Consider the following 16,935-nt stretch of genomic DNA (forward strand, 5'->3'; position numbering starts at 1 on the left):
TGCCATTAATTAAAGAAAGAGAGTGATCTTTCTAGGCCGAAAGCTGTCCCAAAGCCTCTTCCAGAAATCTGAAAGGAAGCGCTGTGAGAGGCCATGTGACTGCCAATGTGCTGCTACTGCCAGGGTGCCATCTATCTCTGGCATCTAGATCTTGAGGCCAAGCCACGTTGTATATGCAAAGAAGGGGGCATCCAAAGTCTCCTCCCGATCCACGCGGTCATGCCAAGCCCACTCTCTTGGGTCCCACCGTAGGCGTGTGAGGGGTCGGCACTCCCATATCCATAGTTGTCAAAATCTCTCCCTCACCACCTCAGGCGGTGCTAGGTCTATGTGCCACTCTCGTGCCCGAAAACCAATCACCATCACCCTCTGCAAGGTGAAACCACTGAAATCCTCTCAAGGGAAGCTCGGATCTCTCTACAGTGGCTGGGATCAGGAGGGCTGACATGCTTCCCACATCGGGGTCATACATGGACCGGAGGCACGGTGGTAGACTACATTATGGGGTCTTTGGAGGCATCATAGCTTGTCACCTCATTCTCCATCCCACCTCGTCCTATTGGGGCAGATCATACATACTTGGCATTTTCACTAGCCGGATCACCAGTATCACCAGCCTCCCACATACCCACGCCACACACTACCATCTACTTCACACATGACATGGCAGACATATACACTGGCAGAGTAGCGGATGGACTCCTACTCATGGATCCCCTGGCACCTATGGATACCATTACAGCCCAGCTGGCATCACTCTTACACACGGCTGCATTACAGAGCTTCCCACATCGGGTCCACTCAAGACAGCCTACGAGATCTGGGACTATGCCCCAGAACAGATGGTATGGTGACGAGTGCAGAGCCCTATACTCACAGCTCCGCATACAGAGAGCCTTGGGAGCCATCACAGAGCAGGAGTCGAGGAGAGAGATGAGGAGACTTACTCACCGCAAAAGGCGAGCCTTAGCAGAGATACAGGACCTAGAGATCTTCCATTTCTTCATGAGTAGAGATAGCCCTATCTCATGGCGGCACTTCAGAGAGCCCCGAACACCGACACCCATTGCAGACCCACAGACATGGCACACATATGCAGAGGGCCTATACCACGCCCCACAGCAACCACCTATACCTCAGCCCCACAGGAGCCTCGACCTACCACAGCTAGCTTCTTTACCCACTCGATGGTAAAGGAAGCTATCCGCCGCCTACAGCATGGACGGGCCGCCGACCATATGGGCCTATAGGGTGAGCATCTCATATATGCAGTAGATTCTTTGGCTCCTTTTCTTGCACACCTGTTTAATAGGGCACTAGCAGAGGGTTTGCCTGCGGAGTGGACGATGCACATCGAGACAGGGCAGGAGTCAGCTGGCATTCACTCTCGCAAGACGCTAGGTGGAGGTGGTGACATCATACGTGTACCTAGGGGTTACCTTCTCTACGCAGCCACGCGCTTCACCATAGGTTCAACAACCAGAGCTAGATTGACACGGGGATATGTAGCATTGGCTATGCTAGAGAGATAGTGCCACCAGGTGCATTTTCAGGAGCCCCGGACGAAAGGGTGGCTATTTGACACATTAGTCACACCGGCACTAATGTATGCAGTAGCGGTATGGGCGCTAGGCCTTGCTACCCATTGGTGGACAGAGATAGAGAGACCACAGGCCCTCATGATGGCACGCATGATATGCAGTAAACCGTCAGTACCTCATGACATTATCCGAGCAGAAATTGCTGCGCCTCCTATGATGGTAGAGGCCATATTCCAGACTATATGCTTGCTAGACAGATTCAGAGAGATGCCACAGGACAGATTGTCATACAGAGCTTTTGAGGCATCTAGACAGCTGGCTTAGGCAGGAGACAGAGGATCATGGTATGCATAGGTCACACATTGGTTCTCACAGCATGGCCTAGACATGGATCATCTACCACCATTCCAGTATGACAGGGATGCACCACATATCCATCTCTCTCATAGTGAGAGAAACAGAGTATTGAGACAGGACCTATGGCAGCTCTATACACGAGAGACATGGATATCGCCTACACAGCCTCTTCCACCGAAGATGCTATACTACAGAGATCACTTCATGAGTATCATCGATGATGGATTTATAGAGAGGCCTAGATACATGGAGGGCTTTTTACCACACGGCTCCCGAGTGGCTATTGGTCAGCTTAGAGTTTTATCACATCGATTGGAGATCGAGACTGGCAGAGCAGCACAGATCCCCCGAGAGGAGAGGGTATGCAGATTGTGCAGAGAGGAGGTGGAGAGTGAGGAGCATTATGCATGCAGATGCAGAGCATATACAGCCATCAGAGAGAGAGATCCCATTTTATTCAGAGAGCCACATTCCCTACGCCAGATCATTGAGGCAGCAGACCAGCGCATACTGGGGAGATTCATTCTAGACATACAGCGTCACAGAGAGACATCATTACAGGCTCAGACAGCCCCAGAGGGGGGACGATAGACACAGATTATGACATTTTTTCAGAGATCCATCCCACTCCTAGCCCCTACACAGCAAGGAATTACTCTCCAGAGAGCAGAGACACTCAGAGCCCGCAGGAGAGAAAGGACACCTGGCTCTCGGACACCACGCCTTTACCAGGGAGAGATGACAGAGATCAGAGCTCAGTTTCACAGAGAGGGTGCGGAGCGACCGGCTCGCTTCAGAGCAGACCTAGGCATGTTCTTCAGGGAGCTGTGGACACCCTCTTCATTGATGTATACCATTTTATACCCCCAGTATGGTACAGGATGGAGCTAGCTAGGTTGTATATCATGATTGTATACTCCATGCATATAGCTTTGCATTCTCCTAGTAGTAGAGCTCCATCCCCTCCCCCACTCATTGTACTTATTACACACCCAGATTCAGCTTTTTAGTTCAATACTTTTTCATTTTGTTGGGATGATAGAGGATACTCCACACAGGTACACTGATTAGTCTCATAGGCGGAGTTCGGTCTTCTGGAAGACGTTAATAAAATCTTTCTTTCTTTCTTTCTTTCTAGTCGGCATGGAATCCAATAGAAAAAGTGAACAAACCATTGTCCTCATCTGCTCCGTGGACTTCCACGAGAATATCGTGCCTGGTAAACACGCCGCCTAGCCATACTAGGGGGGGGGGTTGGGTCTGGGATAGGAGTCAGCCACTTCTGAGGGATAGCTGAGTCGATGTCAATGCTGAGCCTATCTCTACCCCTGCTCCCGTCAGACCTCTCCTGCACCTCCGAGGGTAGCTGCCTGTGTGCTATCCAATCTCCAAGACACCTGGCAGGTCCCATGCTCAAGGCGCCCCATGATACGTCCGGTCGGGCCCCCAACATGTGGCCACTAGGGGTTTCATACCAAAGGCTGCCGAAGCCGCTCCTCTGACGCTACTGAGGCTATCTGTCTAAGGGCCGCCCTGAGGTGATCCCAAGCTCAAAGTAAGCTCCCTGCAAATGTGTCCTCAAAAGCTAGAATAAAACCACGGGCTCGCATCTCTGTGAAAATCCATCTGGTATCCTGCAGCCAAGGACCCCCAAGACTCGGAGTGTGGTCTCAAATCCGGGCCAGAAGGAAATCCTTCTAGGGCTCACCACCGGGAAGGAGTCCTCTAACAATCAACTTTCTCAGCAGGGCGCGGCTCTGAAGCAGGGTTGATGAGGCCAAGCCCCCCCCTACTTCGTGGCTAAATGATCACTCTCCATGCCACCTTGGCCCTAGTTGGCCTCCCGTCACTGCCGGCCCATAAGAAGTTCCGAATCAATCGCTATACCTGGCCAATACATGCCCGAGAAAAGGCTCAACATGAAGTGATGTACCACATGGTGGCAAGAAGTACCTGGTTCACCACCACCACTCTGTCTGCCAGGGAAAGCCTCGTTGAACTCCAGTATAAAAGCTTCTTCCGAATACTCAGAAGAAGCAGGGCGAGCTGTTGCTCAGGAGAGATATCAATGCCCGCCTAGCAACCAAGATAACGAATTGGAGTGCCCCTTGGGATCCACTTGAAAGCCTCAATTGGCTGCCAAGTCAAGGCTGGTGCTGAGCCTACACAAAATCCACACGACTTGTGCCAGTCAATCTGCGCTCCTGATGTGCGGTAGAACTTCTCTATCGCCTCCGCGAATCTCTGGAGATTCCCAACATGTCCTGAAAGGAAAGCTGCTATGTTGTCGGCAAACTTTGAATCAAGCTGCGCCTCCTACGTGCAGAGGAGAAGACGCAATCCCTGAAGCCCGGTCTCCTGGCCTGAGAGAAAACTACTCAACGATGAGCAAGAAGAGGTAAGGTGCCAAAGGACAGCCCTATCCAACCAAGCAGGAAAGGGGGAATCTGTCGCCATGGGCTCCCTGAATGAGAACCTGGCTGTGTGAGGCTGAGTAAAGTCTTCAGACTCTACGAATCCACTCCATGGGGAATCCCATGTGACTCATCGTACCCTCCTCCAAAAAGCTCCAATCCACCCTATCATAAGCTTTCTCAAAGTCTAGTAGTAGCACCATGAGGTCCTATTGCCGCATCCTAGCCGAAGCTGTCGCTTCCCAAAAGGTAAAGATGTCCACGATACTCCAATCCTGAACAAAACAACATTCGTAGTCAAAGTTGTATCCTCCCAGAAGGTAAAGATGTTGTCCAAGATGAAGCTATTGTCTTAGATCACCCCATGTGTGAGCCATCGCCACGGACTTCTTTCGATCAGGTGCCCCTTTATCTCCACAGGTGGTGGACGTGCGCAAGCTGGTCTGGCGGCACACGAGGGAGGTGGTTCTCCCTTCTCTTCAGTCCTTCTTATTGACACCATTCACTACCAAGAAGTTGGCGGAGGCATTGACGGCACTTCCTAGGGGAAAATGCCCAGGGGCAGACGGGCTCACAACCTACGAATGCCATCTCTCCACCTGTGGGAGCCGGGTATCTCAAAGAAATCCCCTGTGACTCTGTCACCAGCCTGAGTCCAGAATGAAGCCCTAGCATGATACCTATACTCCACCCTCATCTCCTCGATGGATCTGATCTCTGTGCAAGCGGCAGCTAGTTGACTCTCGATCCACTGGCTATCTGGGAACCTCTGCTAAAACCGCAGTAAAGAGGCTAGACTTCTCCTCAAACTCTTCTCTTGCTCTTGAAATCCCTCCAATCGGCTCTGGGTTGCCTCTTGCAAGAAACTGTTGATCTACCAGTCCAATGTGCACGCAGCAGAGCCTGAGATAAAGTCCAATCCTCAGGCTCGCATGCCTCTCATGCATCCAAGGGTCCTCTAAGGACAGAAAAGGTAGTGCAGGTAGTGCTTGCCAAGATACCGATCATGCCCCCACGGCTACAAGCCCACTCATCAACATAAAACCTGTCTAGTCTAGAGAGGTTGGGGCCGATGCTCCTCCCATCTTATCTCGAGAAGCTAAGGCTCCCAAGGCTACGCCCAAACTCTGGAAGATGCCAAAGGTCTTGTCCCCTTAGTGCTAGAATCATCTCCTCCCAGGCCAAATACTCTGCTCCTGAGACTATGGTTGTGCCACCTCCGCTGCCTCTATCATGTTGAAGTCACCACCCAAGCACCAAAAGTCAGCTTGGGGGAGGGCCTGTCGGACTCTGCTCCAAAAGAAGGCTCTACTTGCAGTGGCGTTCGGAGCATAAACATTGAGGAAGCCATCGCTATCGTCTCCGATCAAAATGGTAATCCACTGTGCGCGCCCCAGGACTATGACTCCTGAGCCTGTCATTGTCGGCAACAATTGCTCACGTACAGAAACACACACACCTCCCTATGTCCCCGAGGGGCTGAAGGATGGGGACCAGAACATGTGACTCCTACCTAGAATCTTCCCACATCGACGGGTGCGCCCCTCTGAGAGGTGATGCTCCTGGAGGAATAAAAAGTCGATGGGTCCCCCAACTATGGCTCTCTGAAGCTCGCCTCAGAGGACGCCTCGTCTCTGCAAGCACTGAGTCCCCCCTAAGCCCTGACTGTTCCATGAGACAATCCTCATATCAATCTATGTGTGATGCAGCACTAGCAGAACTGCCCTCCACTCGAAGAGTCTTGGGCGAGGGTTTAGATGGAGAAGTCACAATCCGTCGGAGGACGAAGGCGTGCCAGGTGGGCACTGATCCTGTCCTCCATGTGACGCCTTTCTGTCGGAGCGCGAGCGTATGCATACTCCGGACTCCATCGATCACAATGGAGGTATCTGTAAGAAGGGGGAAGAGGTACTACGGCTGAAGTATGCATGAATACAAAAAGCAACACCTCCACACTGGAAGCCACCATCTCTCCGTCCTGACCTCGATGGGCTAAGTCTCCAAGCTCCATCCTAGCCAAAGGCCAAAAATGGGTGAGAATGTTGATAATGCAAAGATCGTGGAGATGGTGGAAAAGCTTAATTGCATGTCCCTGGATGGCAGCTGCCACCAACTCAAAATCCAACTCCGTCCCCAAGACTGCGCTTAATGGGAAAGAGAAGATCATTGCGCCATTATCTAGCGTAGAGGATCTAGAGTGGTGAAAAACCACACATACCCGAATGGGGGCCACTGTCTCCTCAAACATATCAATCCCTTCCGCTGGGAGATAGTGGAAGAAACTATAACCCAGAGGCTGCCCCAAGATCCTGGGGAGCGCACTTGGGGATTCTAGTGGGAGCACTCTCACCGGGGAGGTGGCAATGGTCATCTCAACCGGCTCAGAAAAGCGGTGAATCAAGCGGCGGACGGAGTTCGACGACTGTCTCCACTCCAGGTCGGGGGCTGGGGGGGGGGGGGGGGGGGACATAAGTCCTCTGGAGAGGCGAATGGGGGGGAGGGAGGGCTCGGATGATGAGGAAGGGACAAAGTGAACTATCACTGGGAAGCCTGACACGCCAACCAGAGGGTCAGCCGCAAAAACGAAGCCGTGCTACCACCGTGCAAAGAAGACTTGCGCCGCACGCAGTGCAAGGGGGCTTAGCTGCATGACTCGATTTGACGCCGTTGGCGAGTCGAGCTCCATGTGGTAGTATCCGTGCCCTAGAGGGTGAATATCAGTGATCTTTGCAGGCTCACCAATGAGGCTCGCCTGTAAAAGATCCCTGAGCTATCCGCGCGTAGGGTGGCTACCGACAATTTTACAAACCAAGGTGGAGGCCTCTAATGAGGCAACAGTCCTGGCAAGAATGTAAAGATCCGCTTCAGAAAAGGAAATGCAAGCAAGGGCGGCCTCGGTTGGGGATGACAGAGCGGCTACCATGTAGTCCTCCTGAGGGTGAAGACGAGAATAGACCGAAGCTTGCTGAAATACGCGGAAAACCCCGAAGAAATTGAAAACTCAACCTACACGGGAGGGGAGAAAGAGCTGCTCTCATGTTTCTATGTTCCTTGGACACAATGGATCCCGTGGACCCGCCTCGCCTGAGAGAAGTTACCTCCGACTGTGCCTCCGCATTCCAGCGTGCCCAACGCCCCCGTCCCCCCAGACATCAACCACGATCTCCTCATCAGCTCTACATGCAAGACATGCTCCACCGCCATCGAGCTCTCTTTCCACGTGACATTGTGAGGTAACGAGCAGCAATCAGTCTTTGCCTTTACAGCTAACCTCTGTCAGACTCCCAACCCTTATAATATATTGGAGGAACACTCTATGACGCTTTGGTAAACTCCAAACCACAATCATGACAAACCCAATTTTAACAACATACACTGCCGAAGAAACTTCCACAATAACTCATCCATTCCAAGAAGTTGATATGGTAATCTTGCTAGATATTGGGTTAGCACACACCCAACTGACAAGCAAAGCCACTACCACACTTCAATGGAAAACAAACCCACTGCACTAAGACTCACATACGAGTTCCCAGAAAAAACTCAACACATAGACATAACCATCAACTGCTGATATGTGACTAGTTTTATACAAAAAACCACTATTGGATATGTCAACAGTTTTGATACGTGGTTATGTTTAACAAAAAGGAACTTAGTATCACCATAAAGTCAATTACAATCCATATCTTCTTCTTGCACTATCTCAGCATCAATTACCCATTTTGGTAGATCCCAAGAAATTTGCACATTACTCAACCCTGCTGGTAGTTGGAGTAAGATGAACCATTCATAGTCTATGCGGAAAGAACATAGAATATCTAGTGGAAAACCCTCTATTGAGATATGTTGTATCCATGGCTCTAATACAAGGGATAGGATCATGATACAAATGTTTTGATCACTTCCACACACCCACGTAATATATGGGATTTCAATGGTTACAAGTTGATAAAATATGTAGGATGTGACTCCAACTTGTGTGTAAAATTGCCTTTATCCTCTTACTTCCACACTACTGACACATGCATAGCACAATAACTCAAATCCAATACATCCACACGCACCCTGAACATCAACAATTGTCAAACCCCACACACTCAAAACCGACTGACAAAGATACACATGGTAGTATGGAACTGTAATGGTTCACTATGGGTGCAGCCTGGACGACTGGAGCATATAGGAAGACCACATGCCAGGGTACCTCGAGAGGGTGGGGGGGGAGTAGCAGTTCTATTCAGACGAGAGCTATAGGGGAGACTGAGAGTGGTAGCACAGGATCCAAAGCCAAATACATGTGGATCAGCTTACAGCTCTCACAAGACAGGGTTATATACATAGCCTTATGTTACTTTCCTCCATCAAGATCCTCCTATGTCATTACAGAGGACATGCCACAGGAGGAGGAGACAGGAGCCTCGCCATACACATGTCTGTCAGAGGAAATTATGCATTATTCTACACTAGGGGAAGTATTTCTTACGAGTGACTTCACAGAGCAGACAGTGTGAGGTGTATGACTATGATGACATGGAGATCCTCCACCCTGTGGATCCAGAGGAGATAGGGGCTAGTCAGGCATCAGAGGACACTGGACCAGACAGAGGACATTATGGGGACCAGTTACTAGAGTTGGGAGCCACGCATCGTCTCGTTATTTATAACGGGATGCTACAGTGGCCGGGATCACGAGGGTTGACATGCTTCCCACATGTGGGTCATACACGGACTGGAGGCACGGTGGTAGACTACATTATGGGATCTTTGGAGGCATCTCAGCTTGTCACCTCATTCTCCATCCCACCTCGTCCTATTGGGGCAGATCATACATATTTGGCATTTTCACTAGCTGGATCACCAGTATCACTAGCCCCCCACATACCCACGCCACACACTACCATCTACTTCACACATGACATGCAGACATATACACTGGCAGAGTAGAGGATCGGCTCCTACTCATGGATCCCCTGGCACCTATGGATACCATTACACCCAGCTGGCATCACTCCTACACACGGTTGCATTACAAAGCTTCCCACATCGGGTCCACTCAGGAGAGCCTGCGAGATCGGGGACTATGCCCCAGAACAAATGGTATGATGACGAGTGCAGAGCCCTATACTCACGGCTCCGCATACAGAGAGCCTTGGGAGCCATCACATAGCAGGAGTCGAGGAGAGAGATGAGGAGACTTACTCGCCGCAAGAGGTGGGCCGCAGAGATACAAGAGCTAGAGATCTTCCATTTCTTCATGAGTAGAGATAGCCCTATACTCACGGCTCCGCATACAGAGAGCCTTGGGAGCCATCACAGAGCAGGAGTCGAGGAGAGAGATGAGGAGACTTACTCGCCGCAAGAGGCGGGCCGCAGAGATACAAGAGCTAGAGATCTTCCATTTCTTCATGAGTAGAGATAGCCCTATCTCATGGCGGCACTTCAGAGAGCCCCGGACACCGACACCCATTGCAGACCCACAGACATGGCACACATGCAGAGGGCCTATACCACGCCCCACAGCAGCCACCTATACCTCAACCACAGGAGCCTCGACCTACCACAGCTAGCTTCTTTATCCACTCGATGGTAAAGGAAGCTATCCGCCGCCTACAGCATGGACGGACCGCCGACCATATGGGCCTACAGGGTGAGCATCTCATATATGCAGTAGATTCTTTGGCTCCGTTTTTGGCACACCTGTTTAACAGGGCACTAGCAGAGGGTTTGCCTACGGAGTGGACGATGCACACCATTGTGCCGATCCACAAAACAAGGGATATGCTCGATCCAAGCAACTACAGGACAGTTTCTCTACCACTGACCATGTATTCACTTTGAGATGTATGATTGATCAGGCCAGAGTGAGGAAGAGAAAGCTCTATTGCTGCAAGAGCTTAGCTTATATGCTGAGCGAGCACGTTTACGCTCATCAGGGCAGGTAGGCTTCAGGAGAGCTTTCTCTACCATTGACCATGTATTCACTTTGAGATGTATGATTGATCAGGCCAGAGTGAGGAAGAGAAAGCTCTATTGCTGCTTTGTGGATTTCCGCAAGGCATTTGACACAGTACCATGAGAGAGGCTCTTTCAGCGCCTGCAGTCTCTTGGCATACCAGCAGATATGACGTGGGATATCTATGCATTATATGAGCAGGTTTTTGGGCGAGTCAGATGCCCAGGAGGTATGTCCGAGACTATTGCTAGCACCATTGGTGTGAAGCAAGGTTGCCCACTTTCCCCTACGCTATTTGGGTTATACGTTGATGAGGTGGCTGACTTCATTACACGGTGAGGCGGAGATGGAGTTGATCTAGCAAGTACCTCAGTACATATTATGCTTTATGCTGATGATATTGTATTAGTGTCTGAGTCTCAAGGAGGTCTACAGCAGCATCTACATGCAATCGATGATTTTTGCACACAGAGGGGTCTTACTCTGAACCTTGGGAAAACCAAGGTTATGGTCTTTCATACATCGAGACAGGGTAGGAGTCAGCTGACATTCACTCTCGCAAAACACCAGGTGGAGGTGGTGACATCATACGTGTACCTAGGGGTTACCTTCTCTACAACAGCCACGCGCTTCACCATGGGTTCAGCAGCCAGAGCTAGATTGACACGAGGATATGCAGCATTGGCTATGCTAGAGAGACAGTGCCACCAGGCACATTTTCAGGAGCCCCGGACGAAAGGGTGGCTATTTTGACACATTAGTCACACCGGCACTGATGTATGGAGCAGCGGTATGGGCGCCAAGCCTTGCTACCCATTGGTGGACACAGATAGAAAGACCACAGGTCCTCATGATGGCACGCATGATACACAGCAAACCGTCGGTACCTCATGACATTATCCGAGCAGAGTTTGTTGCGCCTCCTATGATGGTAGAGGCCATATTCCAGACTATATGCTTGCTAGACAGATTCAGAGAGATGCCACAGGACAGATTGTCATACAGAGCTTTTGAGGCATCTAGACAGCTGCCTGAGGCAGGAGACAGAGGATCATGGTATGCACAGGTCACACATTGGTTCTCACAGCATGGCCTAGACATGGATCATCTACCACCATTCCAGTATGACAGGGATGCACCACATATCAAAAAGCAATCCTTAGTCTTGGGCTCCTGGAAATGTGCCTGGAAGCACTGCCACTCAAGTAATCTCAAGGCTACATATTCCCGTGTCACTAAGCCATGTGCTGCGGGAAGCATGGTGAAGCGTGGGCCATTGAAAGTGACACCAAGGTAGACATAGGATGAGACAATCTCCAGAGGATTCCCTCTATATGTGAAGCTCAATCTAGATGTGAAGGGGCGAGAAGTTTTGAAGACCATTACCTTGGTTTTACCAAGGTTAATAGAGAGGTCGCAGTGAGTGCAGAAGTCGTGTAAGGCATCCAACTGTCTCTGAAGCCCCTCGGCTGAATCTGAGAGGACGATGTCATCTACGTAAAGTAGTATGGGAATCAATATGCCTGCCCTTGTGGGACCAGCCCCACCTAACCCATCAATGAAGCTCGAGATCTCATCAATGTAGGGGCCAAAAAGAGTGGGATGATAGAGGGCAGCCTTGTTTTTTCTTTTTTTCCCAAAAAAGAGACTTCTAGTAAGTATGAAAAAGGCATACAACAATCATAGCTATAAGCCAGAAAAGAATAGAATCACCCCAATATGGAAGATGATTTAAACCACTGAGGAGCATCATGATGCCATGAGAGACCTATGGGACAAGAGGAAAAGGAAATGCCATGGTCCCACTCCCGCATAAATATAACGCGCTTGGCCCTTGCAGAACGACAGGGCAGCCTTGTTTCACCCCAATAGTGCTGGAAATCTCATGTGATGTACCTCCTGGGGCTCTCACTCGTTCGGTGACGGAATCATAGAGGGCAATGATGCTCCAAACCATGTCAAATGGGACTCTCATCTCCTGTAGATGGCGTATGAGGCAGGCTCGGGGTATAGTATCAAAAGCTTTGTGGAAATCCACAAAGCAGCAGTAAATCCTCTTATGTCGTTCTCCATCCTCCTTCATGATGGCACGGAGGGTGAAGATGTGGTCTTATGTCGTGCTCCACCCTCCTCCATGATGGCACGGAGGGTGAAGATGTGGTCAAGGGTATAGTAGCTCCTCCGAAAGCTTGCCTGTTCAGCTCCGCCTCTAGCGCCGATCCATAGAGTTTGGCCGATGTGTGGCCAATCATGATCGTCTTGTAATTATTAGGATCAAGTGGATCTTCTGCTTTGAGGATGGGGGTGAAGAGGGTGGACACTGGAAATGCTTCACAAAGGGCTCTATTGAACATGAGGCTAGTAGGGGCACCAGGGTATCATCGGCGTGCGAGATGTACTCCGCAGCGAGTCCCTCGTGATCTTGGTCTCTTCGCTCATTACGTAGTCTATAAATGGCTTTGAGGACCTTCCCCTTCGTGAAGAAGGTGGAGGTGGTGGGGCGGGGATTTGGTGCTGGGGGTAGGGATGGCTAATGGGGGGTATGATAGAGTAAGCATTCATATGAGTGCCATGTGTCGGGGCAGGTGATAGGTGTGGGGGGGCGATGTTCTTGGAGTCTCCTCTAGGCCTCTTTCTAGTTCGGCCCTAAGAAAAGTGGTATAACTCATCCTCTTTTCGAGCATAGATCTCCCGTTTCTTGGGTTGGGTGAGCCATTGAGAAATCCGTTGCGCTTGGTGCTTCGTGATTTACCCAATGCGTACGTCATTCTTAGGACGGGAGCGTGTGGCTAGCCTTCATCATCATACCAAGAGTTCCCTGGCATGAAACCGCAAGGTGTCTAGGCGGTAGACCGCCGCATGCAAATGAAAGAAGTCGTGGCGGATGTGTGGAGTATGTTGGTGAGCTGTGATGTGAGGGTGGATAGGGGGACAATAGGTTCCACATCTTGGAGTTGGCGGTAGATGTGGTTGGAGTAATTAAGGTCAAGCTCGTGATCAAAAAGGACTTGGGTGTAATGTGAGATGGGGGGTGGTGGTGTGCAGGTAAGAGAGAAAGGCATGGTTAGCTTCAAAGGGGGGTGGCAAGATGGAGAAGTCAGGGAGGTGTGCCGAAGTCGGAGATCCCATAAGGTAGTCCACAGTTCTAGTACCTCGTAAATGAGGGAAGGAGGTGAGGGCGTCGGAGGAGGGCCATCGAGATATCCCGTTATAGATAACGAGACCATGTGCAACTCCCAGCTCTAAGAAATATCTCCCATACACCGTGACCTCCTCATGGTCCTTTGATGATCTCTGCAGCCCTGTGTCAATGATGTCCAGCTCCTATAGTCTGATAGGGTCGTCTAGATCAACTAGTGGGACCTACTGACTTCCCGTCCTGGCGTTGAAATTCCCGAGCAGGACTTCCCCCAGCTGTGAGAACTCCATAATGTCCCCATATAATGGTAAGTACGGTGATTGGCCATGCTAGTGGCCTGCTGCAAAATAACACATAGGAATGTGGATGACTCTGTCATTGCTAAGCTGTAGCTGCACCCCAAGATACCGTGGATCCTCGTCCTTCCGGACGATGTTGAGTATCTATCGAAGATGGGATCTAAAAAGGACAGCTACCCCTCCAGTGCCACGTACTCCTCCTGATGTGCGGGTCTCGCCTCGGAAAGCTGACTCCCACTCATACCCGGCTATGTATGGTAAGCCCCTCTCAGGGCTCTGATGAGTCTCGGAATAAAAATTGACATTCCTGCTTGTGAGAATCTCGCTCAAGCCTCCTGGATTCGACCACAACATGCCATTGCAGTTCCATACTGCCAACCTCAGGTGTTTGGTGTCATAGACCCCGCGTCCCTATTCGGGACAGCGCTCAGTGAGAATGACCCTACCATCTCTGTAGATAGCCCACTTGCTTGCTCTGCGGGCCTCATGAACTGTCACCATCGCCTCACGCCGGTGTGCCACGTGTGTTGGGGTGAGATCAAGGGTTGGGTCATCAAGTCCACTAAAGAGCCCCTTGTCCATTCGTTGTTACAATCGTAGGAAACCCACTCTCAACTTTGTGCCTCCCCATAGCTCCTCATCATTAGATTCCATGATGCCACCAACAGACACATGGAGGGCAGGCAAGGATATGACACGAGAGCGGCCCCTCATCATTAGATTCCCTAATGCCACCAGCAGACAGGCCTTCTTAACAGACGAGCTGCCCTCAAGGGCACGCACGTGTACACGGGAGAAGAGCGTGTATTGGGCATGCACCTATTTTCTAGAACCCTTGGGAACTCACCAGAACTCGTGTTTGTTGAGAATCTCTAGCTGGATCACTAAATTTTTAGCGTACCTATAGCAGACCTTGCTGCCCGGCACACCACGGTTTTGACATTGATTGCGTTACGCGTTCACCCTAGGCAGTATGCTTCGAGGAGTCGCTACTTGGCTAGGGAGATGTGCGGCTACACTGCCCCGCTCCACTGCGCATGCACACACTGACAAGACACTTTGCTCAAACGTGCACCCAAGAGACAGTGACAACAAGGCGGCAGACGAGAGAAACACATGTTTACAGAGACAATGAAGATCAAGAACAATTGCATTCCTTCATTTATTTGTTCCTCTCCTTGGCAGTCCCAAGGTTGCTCATTTATACATATTGGAGACACACCGGTGAAACCTACCACTTGATTGCCAATATTAGGGATTCCCGGGGCAACCTACCACTGATTGCCAATGTTAGGAACGTGCCACCTGCTCGTTGATGGTGTGCAAGTGGCGGCCCTCCAAGATAAGAGATGGACTTGGTAAATGCAATGGAGCGCACATAGCTGATGAAGACATTGGTTGTGGGTGGGTACTTTCATCCATGAATGACCAACTTGGAGTGCCACTTGTCACTTGTCATGAGAGCTGGGCAGCTGGCACTTGTCAATTGGACATCAGGCCGGACAATCTGACCAGCTACAGTATCCCTCAGTTTTGCAACCTCTGCATGAAATGCTTCTGTGCCTTCCTTCAATTGTTTTTTCATGTTATTCAGGGCTTGGTCCCATATAATGTCGACAAAAGACCCAATGGGTCTATGAGACCAACATGTGAGACAAAAGTTCCATGTGTAGGATGTGAACATGACTAAAAATATGTAAAAAAGATCCACGTACTATGCAGGCCTCCCATGCACATGCGGTATTGAGCAAAATGGTCAGAGATACTCGGGGCATGTGTCCTGGATCTCGCCATCGAATAATAGTACCATCCTCCTCCATGATCGACCGTAGCGTTGCAATGGCATCCCCTGCCCATCGAGTGGCCTTGGCATGGGGGCAGAGTATGTCCTCGATCTGCACCTTATAGGTTGAAGGCCTTGATGGGTAGTGTCTGGCATGGGTGAGTGCAATCTGAAGAAGTTTGTATGGATGTCTGAGAGGCATCTCGCTGGCTTTGACTCCCTAGGTGCCATCTGAGCATGGTTTGCCAGCTGCCGCAAAGCTCCAGTAGGTACATACTTATGCATATCTGGCCCTCATAATGCATAACCCATGAGATTTCGGAAGAGACAATGAGATAATCCCCTCCCCCCCCCCCCCCCCCCCGCTCCGCCCCGCCCTTCCCCTTTTTCTGAATCTCATAATAACTGGGCATCTCAACATGAAATGCTCCTGTCTCGACCTCCCATGTCGTGCATACCATGTGCATGTCCGGCTGGGCCTCCTGAGGGGTGCGATCTGCTCTTCTGGACTCAATCCGCAGACGGTGGGTTGATACCCGCAGCTTGCCAGTGGTGATCCACATGGCATGTGATATGTGCCTTTGAAGGTAGCTAGGGCTCACAATAAATTCATCCTTTGGCACTCCTTAAAAGTGCTCTCTGCAGAACTGGAGTTTCGTAGTGAGCCCTAGTGGAGACCCTCATGTGCGGCTTGTGTGCAGCCGTTGTCCATAATAGAACGCAAACAGCCGTAGCATTTCCCCTCTTCGATGGGAGCTATGTCATTTAAGGATATCTTCGATCTGCAGCTACCAGCTTGAGGGATGAGGCCTTTGAGATTTGGGTTGTTTGGCTTTAGAAAGGGATCATGCTCACTCACTAATGACACCGTGTGTACGTGGGCCTAGAGGATCACGTGCCTATGTAGGCCCTTGAGTACTTTTCTGGTCATGCTGCTGCTCCTGACGGCCCACTATGGTCAGTGGTTCTGACCCCAAAAAATTCTGTGATGAAGGTCTGGGAGGTGCCTCGTTGGTTCTGTCTCTTGGAATGCTGCCTCAGTATGACCTATATGTGACGGCAAAGCTCCAGTAAAAACATGTCTAAACATCTCTGGTCCTGATACTGCATGACACCCATGAGAGGGGGCCGAATGCGTCCCAGAAGTGGCATTGAAATCTCCCCCGGATGTCATAATATGGCAGGCAGTTTAACAAATAGTGCTCCTTGTCGTCCACCTTATCAATGGTGCATACTCTGCATATACATGCATCTCGTGGGATGCCGTTGGCCCTTTGAGACTCAACTCTAAAGGCGATGAGAAGATTCCGTCAGGTAGCGAATTGCTATCCGCATGACATGCAGCATGTGCATCTGTAGGAACGGTGCCCTCAATGAACCCATCCTCAGAAAGTCTCAAAAAATGCTGTGTAAAACAGTTTTTTGGTGAGTGCTGGTTGGTTCATC

General features: G+C 50.5%; 1 protein-coding gene and 1 pseudogene across 3 annotated transcripts in view; both read left to right on the forward strand.

The window, feature by feature from the left end:
- LOC147613986 (pentatricopeptide repeat-containing protein At1g11290, chloroplastic pseudogene) overlaps window positions 1-2,604 on the forward strand; it is a 291,042-nt pseudogene extending 288,438 nt beyond the window's left edge. The window contains exon 3 of the transcript XR_015263290.1: window positions 2,562-2,604. The product of XR_015263290.1 is annotated as a pentatricopeptide repeat-containing protein At1g11290, chloroplastic pseudogene, transcript variant X4 (transcript). The remainder of the gene's footprint in view (window positions 1-2,561) is intronic.
- Window positions 1-16,935, forward strand: part of LOC147613992 (exocyst complex component SEC3A-like) — a 116,274-nt gene that overhangs the window by 62,994 nt on the left and 36,345 nt on the right. The window lies entirely within an intron of this gene.

This window comes from Cibotium barometz, chromosome 43 (assembly GCF_041138505.1).
Source record: "Cibotium barometz isolate CiBa-2024 chromosome 43, ASM4113850v1, whole genome shotgun sequence".
NCBI lineage: Eukaryota > Viridiplantae > Streptophyta > Polypodiopsida > Cyatheales > Cibotiaceae > Cibotium > Cibotium barometz.